The sequence below is a fragment of the Columba livia genome, chromosome 5 (genome assembly GCF_036013475.1).
Source record: "Columba livia isolate bColLiv1 breed racing homer chromosome 5, bColLiv1.pat.W.v2, whole genome shotgun sequence".
Classification (NCBI taxonomy): domain Eukaryota; kingdom Metazoa; phylum Chordata; class Aves; order Columbiformes; family Columbidae; genus Columba; species Columba livia.
The window spans coordinates 39,154,194-39,167,882 of record NC_088606.1 but is presented as its reverse complement, the minus strand read 5'-3'; the positions used below and the strand labels follow the sequence as shown (position 1 = coordinate 39,167,882).

At 42.0% G+C, this 13,689-nt stretch overlaps 1 protein-coding gene across 13 annotated transcripts in view; it reads left to right on the top strand.

Moving 5' to 3' along the window:
- Positions 1-13,689, top strand: part of DPF3 (double PHD fingers 3) — a 188,861-nt gene that overhangs the window by 10,609 nt on the left and 164,563 nt on the right. Inside the window, exon 1 of one of the 13 annotated variants that reach the window (XM_065064500.1) lies at positions 240-12,982. The exons of the other annotated variants lie outside the window; for them this stretch is intronic. The gene's annotated coding sequence lies outside the window, so the exon portion shown is untranslated. Of the gene's footprint in view, positions 1-239; positions 12,983-13,689 lie in introns of those variants that run through there. 13 annotated transcript variants of the gene reach the window in all.

Sequence of the window (13,689 nt, the reverse complement as noted above, 5' to 3'; positions counted from 1 at the left end):
GGACCTCGCCTCCTGGCCTCGCACTTCGCGACACTGTGGGGCTCCCAAGAGTCGCGGCAGGTCCCTGGAGAGCGGGGGAGGTCCTGCCGAAGGGCCCCTTGTGCCGAAATGAATCGAGGGCCTGATCCCGCTGCTGCTAAAGTCGGGGAGGACAGGATTAGGCTCTCTTATAATTAGCTCCCTTCTCCTCCCTTCGCCCCTGGGGGGTGTGAGAGGAAACAATAGACATCAAGTGCTGGGTTCGCTTTTCTCCGTGTGCCTTTTAAAGTACTAATGTTATGTGGAGGAAACAGAATTGTTGCTGGCTGTCTGACACCATCTGCATTTTTTATTAATAACTTGTTTAATAAAACATTTTATAATTTTCACTTATTCTTTAAAGTTGCTGATCGGGAAACAATACACATAGAAGTAAATTATGCATGGGAAAAATTAGGACAAAAGCAGTAGGACACATAATAGGGGAAGGGATGCAGTGCACCGTATTTTATCCTCATGTGTCCTTCCTGACAATGAAAGGGAGCTGAATGACATTTGCATTTCCTCTGTCTGCGTTTTGATTGTATCTCAACACCCACAAACGCCCCCTACAGAAACTGGCCACACAAAGGTTTTGCTCTGAGATGGGGGACAATGTAGAGTCTGAGAAATCCTGCCTCAGGTATCAAGCAGCTCCCTGAGTGTGCTTGTGCATTTAAGTGTGTCCAAAATTCAGTTTATCTCTGGCACTTGGACACGTATGTGGCCTTGGTCATACTAGACTAGTCTCTCAGGATAATGTATTCCAGTGTACCTTACATTACACAGAATAGCTCAGTGTGTGGAGTCCCTTATTAATGATTGGCACCTCCTTACACTCAGCCTGCCTCCTTTTCCATCTAGAACTCTTTTCTCACTTTCTGGTTCTTTTTTCGTGCTTTCAACTCTTTGCTCTTCTCTGCTTCCTCTGGTGATCAAATCAACCTGACACAACTGCCTGCTATTCCTACCATTTAATACCTTGTTGTTTACCAGCATGGTGCTACAGGCAAAAATATCAGAAATCCAAGTTTAACAGATCTGCAAGGGAAAGGCAGCAGGTGTCTGGATAAACACATTCTTCTTCATCTGTAAAAGAGGCAACATTCAGATAGTTTTGATGAGACAGTAGTGGATTTGAAGTGTTGGATTTGTTGGGTTGGTTTTGTTTTTGTTTTTCCTCCACTAGCCTGTGTATGTATCTCCAAAGTTTTTCATTCCATCTTCTTCTCTTTTGGCTATCTTAATAAGAAGACATTTGAGTGGTGCAGTAGAAGAAACAAAAAAGTTTAAAAGTATCCTGAATTATTTCAAATGTCAGTCAGAAATGTCAACGAACTTCATAAACACCAATTAATTAAACCTTTCAACACCCCCGTGAAGAAAGGGTTACTGCCTTTGTTTTATGGTTGGCTAAACTAGGACAAAGTGGTTCAAAAACTTTCTAATTCAAAGATCAAGTCTAGAATGCAGCTGTTCAACTTCCACTCTTAGCATCTAGTCCCATTTCCTCTGTCTCTGCCTTATTAGCGATGTGCATATGGTACCATAATGCATTTAATGTAATTAAGACCTTGTAATTTATAAAGTCTTATCTAGGAGCAGAGCTGGTTCCCCCTCCACCCCTACTCTGTCGTTGTTCCCACAGCCGACTTTTATTTCAGGTTGTCAATTAAACATTCTCACTGGAGCACAGATTAGGCTACTGTCTTTTCGGCATGTGAGATTCCCGCACACCGTGTAGCTCTGCCTTGGTGCTCACCAGAGGAGCTGTTGCCTTCCAGTAGTGTGGCTGGTGCTGGTGCTCTCCCTTTCTTCTGCTCAAGACTCTGGTACAAAAGAGGCTAACTCAGGCACAAATGCTAGGCTAGGTCACTTTCATGCTGACTATTGCTGAATAACTTTGATGTGCTTGGGGACACTTATTCCCTGCCAGGTGTCTGCGGACTGGATCATTGCAGACTTGTGTGCACAGTGCTAGAGCTGACCTTATAAACCCTACCAGGCCTGGTCTGCCCCTGTGTTCCAACTGCAATCACATAGCAGCGGTCAGTTGTCCAATTCCTGTACCTTCTCAGATAAAATTGCCTTGACAGCCAGCTCCAACCCCTGGGCTGCCAGCTGGCCATTCTTGTGATGATGAATACTGTAGCATGAGACACCTCTGAAGAAATGGTCTGTTCGTGTCAGCAACAGGCCAACATGGGTCTTGAGATCTTGTACGGCAAGAGTATTTCGATAGTGATAACTCTGGCTTGAATTCAAGCTGGGGACTCTTAACTGGAAGGTCCCATATGCCATTACCCATCTCCAAAACAGCCTTACATCCTGATCAAGTGCTGATGAAGACTGATTTTTTTTAAAAAATTTCTTTATTTATTTATTTTTAGGAGGGGGTATCCTGTTGCATAAGCATCTTATTGCCGATTTTTAATATTAAATTGAAACTATAGTGTGCAATGCTGCTTTCAGCTGGTGGAAGCAATAAAATAGACAGACAGTTAGGTTGCCAGTTCAGTGTTTACAAGTGATGTGGAGGTGATTTTAATGTGGCTTTGCAGAAGGGAATTTTCTTCTGCTTGACAGAACAGTGTTGTTGGGCACATTAAATCACATACCAAAATCTCTACAGCATTTCCAGTGTGACTCTGAAGTCACTTAAAAACATAAATGAGCCCTAGTGTGACACATTTCAAACCCAAACTGTTGTCCTCATGAAAACGGTATCATCTGTATCAGTACCAGCTTCCAGAGAAAGCGAGGGACAAATGTTATTGTATTTATGCAGAGAAACATGAGCATAAAGCTGCAGTCACCGGGGGCAGAGAAGCCAAGTTAAGAAGACGTGTTGATACACTGGTTTGAATATGAGAGTCTGATAAATGGTACGTTACTAGAATTACAGTGTTATGTCTGGTTCCATGAGTTGCTTGTGCATGATTAGCTGCAGTGCTTTTGTAATTTTGTTTTGTTGGTGTTGTAGCCTTTTGTAATCTGTCCAGTTGTATGGCTGAATGGAGGTTGCATCATAAAACTGTTGCTAAAGAAAAAGTTTTAAAAACATATGATTTGTGGCATGTGGAAACAATATTGACCTGTGTGGGTTGGGCTACAGAAGCCTAAAGGTATGATTTTTTGAAGAGTGCAATAATTTCAAGGTAAGCATATGTCCAGTGGGCTGGGTGCATAATGCCTGTGAGATTGGATCCACAGTGTCCGACTGGAAACAGTTCACTCAGACCACTCAGAAGTCTGGTACACAAATCAAAATGGGACTCTGTCTTCAGTCTGAGTCGCAGTGAAGGTAATGTGGCTCACCCTTTGTGTAGCCTAATGAAAATTGATTTCTTCCTCTGCCTTCCTAAAACTGCAAGTGTAGTGTTTGGAGGTTGTTCCCAAGAGCAGACATTGTCCGTCTTGTGTAAGTGTCCTCTGCAATTTATGATCATTGGCTGTACCTCTGGTGTCCCGAAATGAGGCATTCCAACACTCCCATTGGCTGCGAATAAACCATCTTTTAGGATTGTCATTTGCCTAGTCTGGTGTTTTCTCACTCTGGTTTGTCTTTCATATCAGAGCTGAATTTCTTTGCTTGGTAGATCAATTTTACAATCTTGGTATTTATTCTGGGCTCATCACTGTGTTGTCTGTATGTGATGTTGCCTTGAGCAAGAACCATCCCTGTGTTGTTTATCCCCGAGGACTTGTATGAGTGGAATGAATCTGTTTCGGGAGCTGACGTTTTTCTCCCTTGGACAGACCGACCTCTGATCTGCGCTCCCCTGGCTGGGGTGACATACTCCCATGTGCAGAGAGGCAGCACCAAGGCAGCGTTGCTGAAGGCCTGTTCTGAGGGCTTCGTTAGGACTGTGCGGCTCTGCCAGCTTTCCTGACAGCTCAGCCCAGGATGCAGAGGCTGAGGTGTGTTCATTGCCTCTTTAGTGCAGGTCCCAGCTGTAGCACCGGTGTGTTTCTCTTAAGGAAGGTTGTCTCATCAACACAATCTAAAATAAAGCATAGTTTTAAAATACCCCCTTTTAAAAAAACAAAGACAAACAAACAAACAAAACATGAACCAAAATTTTTCAGATGGAAGTATTTCTTTCTTGTCTTTAAAAACTTCTCTACAACTTGTGGAAAAACCCAAATACACTTGACTAGTGTGTGAGCAGCAGAAAATGGTTTTAATTTCTACTTTCTTATTTCAAAAGAAAGAGCAGAACTGCCCAGTGTATTTTCACTGTCTAAACTGAGTGACACGTGTCACAAATATCATGCGTGCTTGAATACTGAATGTTTAAAATTCTTATTTATCTTTAATAGCCTAAATTATCAGAAGTATGACACCTGTTTTTTTTTTTTTTAAATTGTTGTATATGGTTTATTTCCCAGCAGAGCGTATTTTAACCACAGATTCCCAGCAGATGTCTCAGAGAAGAATAATGCAGTGTCTCTCCGGCTGCTGGCAAATATCCTTCTCACACCCCCAACCCCTCCAGTGTGGCACTAGCAGGAGTATGTCAGCGTGTGTCTCAGTTTTCAGGTTACCTGCCTGAGCCAGGTGTGGTCAGAGAGCTGCAATTCCAGCGGCATAGAAGGCTGTACTGGCATCCAGCTCTGTCTGAGGGAGGCTTCACTGGGAGGCAGTGGAGCAGAGAGAGCTGGGCAGGGACAGGCACTGGTGCACGAGGTGGCTGTGACCGGCAGCCTGTGCTCGCCAAATCCCGAGGCATTAATTTCGCGTTCTGCTGAGCTGTAGCTGGGAAAGAGTCCCCTGCCCAGGTGTTGGTGGGGACACTGACTACATCAATGTTATTCTTCTGGTGAGAAAGGCTGGAAGCGATGTTTAATATTGCAGTCCCTTGTGACAGAACTGATCCAACCTAAATGAGGATCATCTCTCCATTCATACAACTCCATGATTTGTGTCAGTCTTTGATAATGCTGTCCTTGCTTACTGATAATTTTTGTAAATTAATACAAAAAGCCAGCTGTAACGTGTATGAAATCTTAGTATGCAAAAGAAAGGAACCCCACACAACTTATGGTTTCTTCCCATTGTTTCTTCTCAGATTCCCCCTTGTGATACAAGGTGCAAGGCCTTGGTTAAGAAGTTGAGCTAAATTCTCTGCAAACACATGGCTCGCTTCTGGCATTTTAGGTCTTGAAAATCTAAATAGGTTGGATGGTGCAAAGAAAATGAGGTGCAGCACAGTGAAATAAGGCTGTGCCCCGAGCTGGTTAATTCCAGTCTGCCCTACCGCATCAGCTGGCAGGGCTGATGTGATCTGATCAGATGCGGGCATGCTACTCCTGCCAAAACGCAAAGTACAGTGCTTATGCTGCTTTTATGCTTTGAGTTGGCTTTGTGCTAGCCACAGGAAGACAGATTATGCCTGTTGGAACAAAATTTCCTCTTGAAAATGTTTTGGGTGCTTTTCACGTTTTGGAAGAATAAGTGAACACCAGTTCAGTGCTTTGTGTGGCATGGCTGTGAAATTTTTGGTCTGGTTTTAGGAACTTTGCAGTTTCTAGTGTTCCCCTGGATCCACAGCCTGACGTGGTTAGTCACAGAGTTGAGAGAAAAGTTGAAATGGCTGGAGTTATAGCCCAGATAGTTCACTATCCAGTGAACAGTGGTATAGGGAAACTTATAATGGGGGCACAAAGTTACTATTATTTCTTCAAGGGAAAGTAATGTCCATTTCCTTCAAGAACAGTTCTGAAGAAAGTCATACATGGATTTGTGACTGTTCAAGTATTTTGGTCCAAATATTGTTTCCTGAGAAGACTGTGTTTAGTCAATTTTGGGGACAAATATATTTTATGTTTATGATTACTTTAAAACAAATGCAATCTGAATAGGAATAATGGAACAGCTCCAGAAAGCTGTTTTACTGCTGAACTCCGTTAGTCTTGACCATGAATAAAAACTGCATCGTGTTTGAGGTTGCTATCCTACTGATTGTTCAAAGAAACCACTCACCGATATCCAACACCAGAAATTTTAACATCAACCCACTCTACGAACTCACCCTGATTGCCTTTTAAAACAAACAAACAAAACACACGCACAAAAACCAAACAAACCCCCGAAACTACTAAAGAGGATTTTGAAGACTGTAGGTTTTTGTGTTTTCTATGGATTCTTTATACTTTAAAGTTTCAGTTCATTAGTATATACCTGTTGATGTGGAATAACAAATGAATCAGGAGCACAATTTTAATTCAGAGATTAGTACCTTTTATAGTTGGGGCAGTGCAGGGTAAGAGGCCTGTGAGATGTGGTGGGTGAGGGTTGATGGTGGGAAGACTCTGCAGTGAGCTCTTTCTCCACAAGTGTGGAGAAACCCTCTTGATTGCAGCATGAAGATACCTCTCCTACTGCATCATTGTATCTGACTGGCCCTTTAATATTTAGGAGATGCTTCTCCAAAAGAATGTGTCCCTCTATTAATTTTGGTGATGTTAGTCCTTCCTGATCAAATGGCTTAGGAATGGAAGTGATGTTAGCACCTTCCCAAGTAGAATGGGGCCCTGAAGACTTCTCGCTTCTCTCCTCCTGTGCTGATACAAATTAATGAGAACTTGGTTGGGTTACTTGTTGGTATGTTGGTGTCAAACAGGCATTCCTGAGGTTGAAATCTAACAAAAAAATGTTTATGGGGGAAATATGTGGAAAATCCTTCTCAATTTCTGGTCACCAGACCTGATCTTTGATTTTATTTATTTATTTATTTGTTTGTTTATTTATTTATTTATTTATTGGTGGGTAGTCTCAGTGAAATATTTTATGTTCTCTGAGCTTTCCTCTCCCCTGCCTCCCAACCTCTTTCCCCCATTGACCTCTACAAGCTCAGTCCTAGCTGTTGATTTATCAGGGCAGGCTAGCTCAGCACTGTGTGGAGATTGCTTTTAATTAACTCTCTTCATTTTTTCCAGCCTTCAGGGAGCAGCAACCCTTTAATGATTTTAATATTTTATCTGGATTTACATCCACCTTATGTGTTGTTTGTTGTTCTGCTTCCTTACCTGTTCTTCTTGAGTCATTTCCCAAAATGAAATGTTTGTTTCAGGCCTCTCATTCAGCTTGAGGAGGAGGTTTTTTTAATGACTTCTGGACTGGGAGGATGGACTCTCTACGGTCTACCCTGGTGTTTTGGAGGAGGATGGAGAGTATGAGGTGATGCATTTTGGTGTTGTCTTGGAACAACACTGGCATCAGTGTTCTGCCTCTGTGCACAGGGAGAGGCAGCTTTTTTCCCTGGTTGCAGCATGGCAGATCAGAGCCCACTGAATTAAATCTGACCCTTGACTTTTTGTATGGCATAGGCAAGTCATGAGTTTATTTTCACAGTCAGATCTGACTCTCATGCTAGTCAGGCTGAGTAGAGGAGCAGTAATGTAATTACCTGTCGCTCATATGTAGTTGACTTCTTGTGCGTGAATACAGGTCTAAAGGAGAGTTCCTCTTTACCTGCAAAAGACTACCTCTGCCTACTGTGAGTAACTCTACCACATGAGATTTCTTCAGACTGAGCAGGAAGCAGCTCTACAAAATTTCTCCCACCTGGAGTTTTCTCGCTATGTATCCTACAATGAAGATTTCAGAAGGTACCGGCATGAAAGAATTAGGAAAAATATACGTTATTTGTAATGTAAAGTATGTGGCACTTACATGCCAGAGCAGGAAAATGCTTTATAATCATGCTTAAAATAAGCATCACAGTTCCTTTTGTGGGATTATTTTCTCCATTCTTCTGATAGGAGGAATGGCGTGCACTGACTTGGTGATGGCCACACTAGTCAAACCGTAAACCATTGACAAAATTGGAGGTTAAGAATCCATGTTGCTTTGCTTTTGGTGTTGAGTGTCAGCATAAGAGTGGTATGTTGAAAGTGAATCCTTTCTTGGTAGCACTTCCATGGCTGAGATGAAATTAGAGGCGTGGAAAAATGGTGGGAAAGTGAGTTAAGACTGTCTGTCCAGTTCTGATGGAAGAAGTTCACCAATAGATATTGCTAAACCATCCTTAGTGGCAGTGGATTATGCCTAGAGCTGATAAAGGCACTGTTGGGGTGCAAAGATTTTACCACGGAAATAAACCAAGTGGCAAGTAGTTCTGCGTTTCAAAATATACATCCTGCGCACCAGACAGTCTGTTAAGTACAATTCGTGCATTGTATTCAAAGTCATCAGTGTGAGAATGGTTTGACTCAATTTATTTTACAAGGCTACTTGTAAGCATGTGTAAGTGTATTAAAAGCCCCCGTGTTAAAATGGCAGAAGAAATAAAGAAGTTCCCAGATCTCTAGTCCTCCCTGACTGAGGAAAGTGACTGTCAGACACCAGCTGAAGGGAACACAGTCATGGGTGCTACTTATCAAAATGTTGGCAGTGCATCACCATGTAAGATCACCTGTGTCATCTGGTCTGTGGTTTGTGTTTTTGTCTTTCCTATCTTCCTCTGCAGTCTACCTTACTTTAAAGAAATAATTGTTTGGGTGTATTTTTTTTTCCACGTTGTTGCTGCGATTCCACAGTAACTAACTCCTGGCATTCTCATCTGACCAGATTGCAAATGTATCTGGTTCAGGTATTCATTCTGCTGAGTAGATCTGAAAGTAAATTCCCTCCTCCCCTATTATTAACTTTCTAGTTTTGTTTCCACAACTAACTTAGCCGCAAAGTCCTAGGGTTATGGGAGGCTGTCTCTCCTGACACGTCTTCCGAATTCCTCACTGCTAAACACATGCCGTGCACAGTCAAAACCTGTGGCCCTCAGAAGGCAGTCTATTTCCCAGGCTGCTGTTTCCAGCTACCTTCTCCTCCATGCACCCCTTGGAGGGGAAGAGGAGGAACAGCTGAGGGCTGAGCACTCTGCCTTTGGGAAAGGCTCTGACCTGAAAATGGATTGCAATTCCAGCCAAATGGTTCCTCCCCTTGGTAACAGAATTGCACGCCTGGGCTCTGAGCTCTTTGCATTAATTCCATCTCTGCTAAACTTTCCCAGTCAATTAACCATGTCCATCTCCTGCTTTAGCAGCCACATGTGCATTTTCTGCCGCAGCAGGGTTTTGGAACAGTAAGTCCCTGCAGCCCTTGCTGCAGCAGTTTTCCTCCAGCAGCTTCTCTCAAGCATGGTTATCAATCAGGACCTGTCAGGTTTTTCCCTCCGACACATCTGTTTTCAGGGCTATGGGACTCTGACCTTTTGCTTTTGTCTTTTAAGTACTATTTTTTCCAATAGGGGCCAACTCAAATGCTGAGTGTTAGGTCTTCATACTGGTACAAAAGCTGCATGAAAATTCCAGGCTTAGAGTGAGGAGATTCTGCTGAAGCTGGATATTTTGGTTTCTGTCATTTTGCCTTCCCTCAGTTTTAATTTTACTTGTCAAAAAGCCTCATTAAGCTTCTTGTGTGGTGCTCCAGGCAGCACCTGCAGTGCAGAGGTCTCCTCAGAGTAGGTGGCTAACAGGACTGGATGAAAGATGAGGGAGTTCTTGGAGTCTGAAGAGTCTGGGAGATGCTCACCCATGGGGTTTGATATTGACTACCTTTGAAGGAAATTCTGCACACGCTTTTGGGAGAACAGTTTGGATGCTGGCATTAGTGGTCTCTTGGCAAAGCACTTAAGGGGTCATGACAGTGGCTTGAACATTATTTTCTTGCATGTTGAACTACCATCAAGGGTCTGGTTGGGTTAGAGTGCTTATTAAAGCAAGAGGCTGTGCTTAATATCTTGTCTTGATCATGTGGGTGAGCCTGGTCCTGTTTCTAGTGGGTAAGTACCTGTATTGTAAAGACTGCCATCCCAGTTGGAACTAATTGGTTCCTGTGTGGGTACTTTCAGCTGAGAAGACAAAGGCTGAATTGGCCACAGAGGCTCAATTAATAGAAGTGTAGATTTAAAAGAGGTTCCTAGGTCTTATGTCCAGTGCCCTGGTACCATGTCAGATAATCCCTTTCATAAACTGAAAAGTCCTTGTCTTAAATCCCCACTTGGACTGTTTGTTCCCATTACTCTTCTTGGGAGGGTTCCAGAACCCACTGCTCTGGTGGCTGGAAATAGCATTTTAATCCCTAGCCTGGCCCTACTTGTGACCAGTTTATACCCATTTGTTCTGGTGCCAGCATGGAGTTGTTAGTTTAAATACTATTGCCCCCTCCATGTTGTCTTCTCCACTGTCATGCATTTGTACAACACTATTATAAGCCCTCTCAGCCTTTGTTTTGATATACTAAACTGCCTGTGCTATCTTTTCCTTTCCTTTGATCACTGGAGTATTTATTGTCTTGGCCTTCTCTACTCCAGCTTGGATTACTCACATTCAGCTTTCCTGAGTGGGAGTAGATAGAATTGTGCTCTACTCCAGGTGAGGTTTTGCCCTCTACAATAACATTATTTTTTACCTCTTCTGGGACCCCCTTGCTTCTCCGTTTGTTTGTGGTTGTGTTGTGCTGGTGGTTTGTACTCATCCTGTGGTAGACAGATACTGTTACGTTTCTTCTCCTGTCCTTTCAGCTGTTGTTGTTGAGATGATGATCTCCAGGGTACTAAGTGAATGTTACACTGAATTAATCTAATTCTTCTTGCCTGATATTCTTAATTTCCTTTATGTCCTTCAACTTGTCTAGGTGGCTAACTTTTATCAGCACACATACTTTTTTGTACCAAGGTCATTAGTGGAAATACTGAATAAGATCAGTCCCCAGACCAATCCTTTCTAGAACTCCAGAAGTAACCTCTTGCCAGCCAATTACTGTATCTGGTAGGACTTTACCTGTGTCCAACCCTCTTTCAGTGTTCTGTCAGTCCTATCACCATTCTTGTACTAATCCTCATCTTCTCAATTTACAGTAATTTTTCATGTAGCACTGTATGAAACATTTTCTGAAAGTCCAAATAGCTAAGAAGATGTCTAGAATATCAGTATCTTGTGAAAGCAAGATACCAAGTTATTCTGGTACAAGGTATGGATCTTGCATCTCAGTTGTATCCTTGTTCAAGAGTGTCCTTTATCATTTTGCATTTAAAAAACCGCATGTGAGTAAACTCTGGCTCAGCCTTACTGCAATAATTAGCAAGGTTTGTGATCTAAAACAATTAACAAAGAGTATTTTAATTTGCTTGCTATACTTCAGTAATATAGTAGTAACCATGCTTTGCAGTATCTGTTTAAAGAACTTGTTAGTAGATGTATGGTTCCATGTTGCAGTTCTTGGGCAGAGATTATTCAGAATTTATGCCTTGACTGCACAAATGTCTTTGTGGCTTCCACCTCAGTCATCTCACTGAAGCACAGCATTCCTTTAGTTCTTGGCCTGTACCTACGTTATATTTAATCTATATACCATTCTAACTGCAAAACAGCTGAACTTTCTTCAACTGCTTTTATTTTGATGTCTGAAGAATAGTACTATTTTTTAATAGCTTTTGTAAGTTCTAACTCTTGACTTTGGCAATTCTCTCTATGCTTCCTGACCTTTAAGATCCAGTTTTTTATTCTATTACTACTGTTTTCTGCTCCTGAAGGGTGTCTGTTTAATTTTGATAGCCTTTTCAAGGTAATTATTCAGCCAATAACTTCTCCAGTCTTTCCATACGAGCTTCAAACAAAAGAAATTCCCCAAGTTCTGCTGTATTCCACTCCTCCCATGATTAAGAAGCAGGTTTAAAGCACTCAGGAACAGGTTTAAAGCACTTGGTGATGGTGATGGGAATTATACGATTTTGTACGTATTTTTGTACTGCAGAAGACTTAGGCCATGTTGATCTAGGGCAAGCAGGGGCAGTTCCGCTTAATATTAAGTTGTTTTACTTAATTAGATCATGCCTTAATGTGGCTTTTAAAAAGCTCATCAATGTAAAACAATGTTGCATCTTTCACTGGAGTTGCAACCGTTAAGTAAAAATCCAGATGAGCAACATAAAGTTGATACTTTCTTAAATGGCCTTGTTCCATTTTTGTGTGATGTTATCAGTCTTACTCAGAAAAAAAAAATGTGTGTATGCATAACATATATATTTGTGTGCATCTATACTATAGGAAAGAAAGAACATGTTTACAGATGGTGTTTAGAAAAACATAGTGTTGTTCCTTAATCAATGTCTTTGCATTTAAATATTTCCATCAGTATGTGGTTCAACTCCTTCCTACCGGTCAGTTTCAAAAAATTCATATAAATAGGAAAAAATGATACATGTACACTCTTTTTTTTTTTTTTTTTTACCTTACTAGGAGAAACTTCAAAAAATATTACAGCACTCTTTGGATCAATGCATATCCCAGCAATCCCTTGCATAAGTGACCTAAAATTGTGTGATCAAACCTCTTCTCCCCTCCCCATCCCTAGAGAGATATTTGTAATTAGATAAAATGAGGACAGAATATGCATAAGTATCTGTTATGCTGGGATTCCTGCCCAGAAAGGAAACTAATGGCCTGAGCTGGCCATAATCTTTTGCACCCTGTGTACTATTGACAAGCCTACAGCCTGAGACTTCGAGAGTTCAGGAGCAGATTTTTGCTGCTGTCTTGTGGTAACCTTTCTAAATTGACTTTTCCAAAACAAGTGGAATTACATAGCCTACATTTTACTCGTCATTCATTGTTGGGGATATTTGCTTGTAAGAGAGGGCCTGATTCTTTAGTCTCATGCCTATTGCAGTGAAAGCGAGTTTAGATTGCTGCTTCTGTGGTCTGAAAGTGTTTCACATTCACTTTGCCTAGATGTGAGTGACCACATGAGGTGCAAGACAGTGGAGAGCTGTGACTGGAGTTGCTGGTTATTTTTTTCCATCTCACCTAGCAATTACTGCTTGTGTCTGCTTCTTCAGAGGAAAGGACAGTGGGGTTCTGTGGGCAAATTCAGCTCTCTCTGCTCAAACTAAGTCGTCTCGTTGAAGTCTGTGTGACAGGTTTTGTGATGTTGTGGTGCTACACGATGCAAGAGGATCAGGTAGGTGGCATTTCAGAAATCTGGAGACTGCTTTATGTACTATTAGAGTATGCGTACTCACAAAATTCTAGCTTTTTAGTCCTCTGCTATATTTGTGGTTTTTGTCTTGTGACTTGGCAACGGTGGATCTGTCAGTCTTCCTTAGATATCCCAGTTGTCAGTAAGTCGACTGATGAAAAGCTTTTCTTGGAGCAGGCGGGCAGTCTGTGTGCTAGTCTTCCTCTCTTGCTTTGCTTCGATGTCCTTGGGGTAAATGTCAGTGAAAGTAAGAGAAGTATTTTGATACAAGGAGGAGCAAGGTCACGTAAAAAGCATGCCCTCCTGCACATTCCCAAGGAACGGATACAAAGGTGTCAATACAGCATTTCCACTGCTCTGCCTGGTGTAGCTGAATCAGAAAGTAAGAGGACCGAGGCCATGCTGAAATGTGATTTGTTTTTCTAAATTATGTCCAGTTTGGCATCTTTTTGAGCTAAGGAAGTTTGGCTTGCTCTCTGTCTCCACACACAGTAATTTGCAGAGTGGGAGATTTGGGGTGAATCTCTGTTTTCTGTGCTTATGAGGCAGCAGGAGCTTCTATGGCTGGGCTGGAATGTGTTGTTTCAACACACTGAACGTGAAAAAAAAGCCCCTCTAGCTTCATACAGACTGTGTTTTTTGTTTGTAGTCAGTCAGTGTGATTTCACTGAAGCCCAAAAAGTTATGCC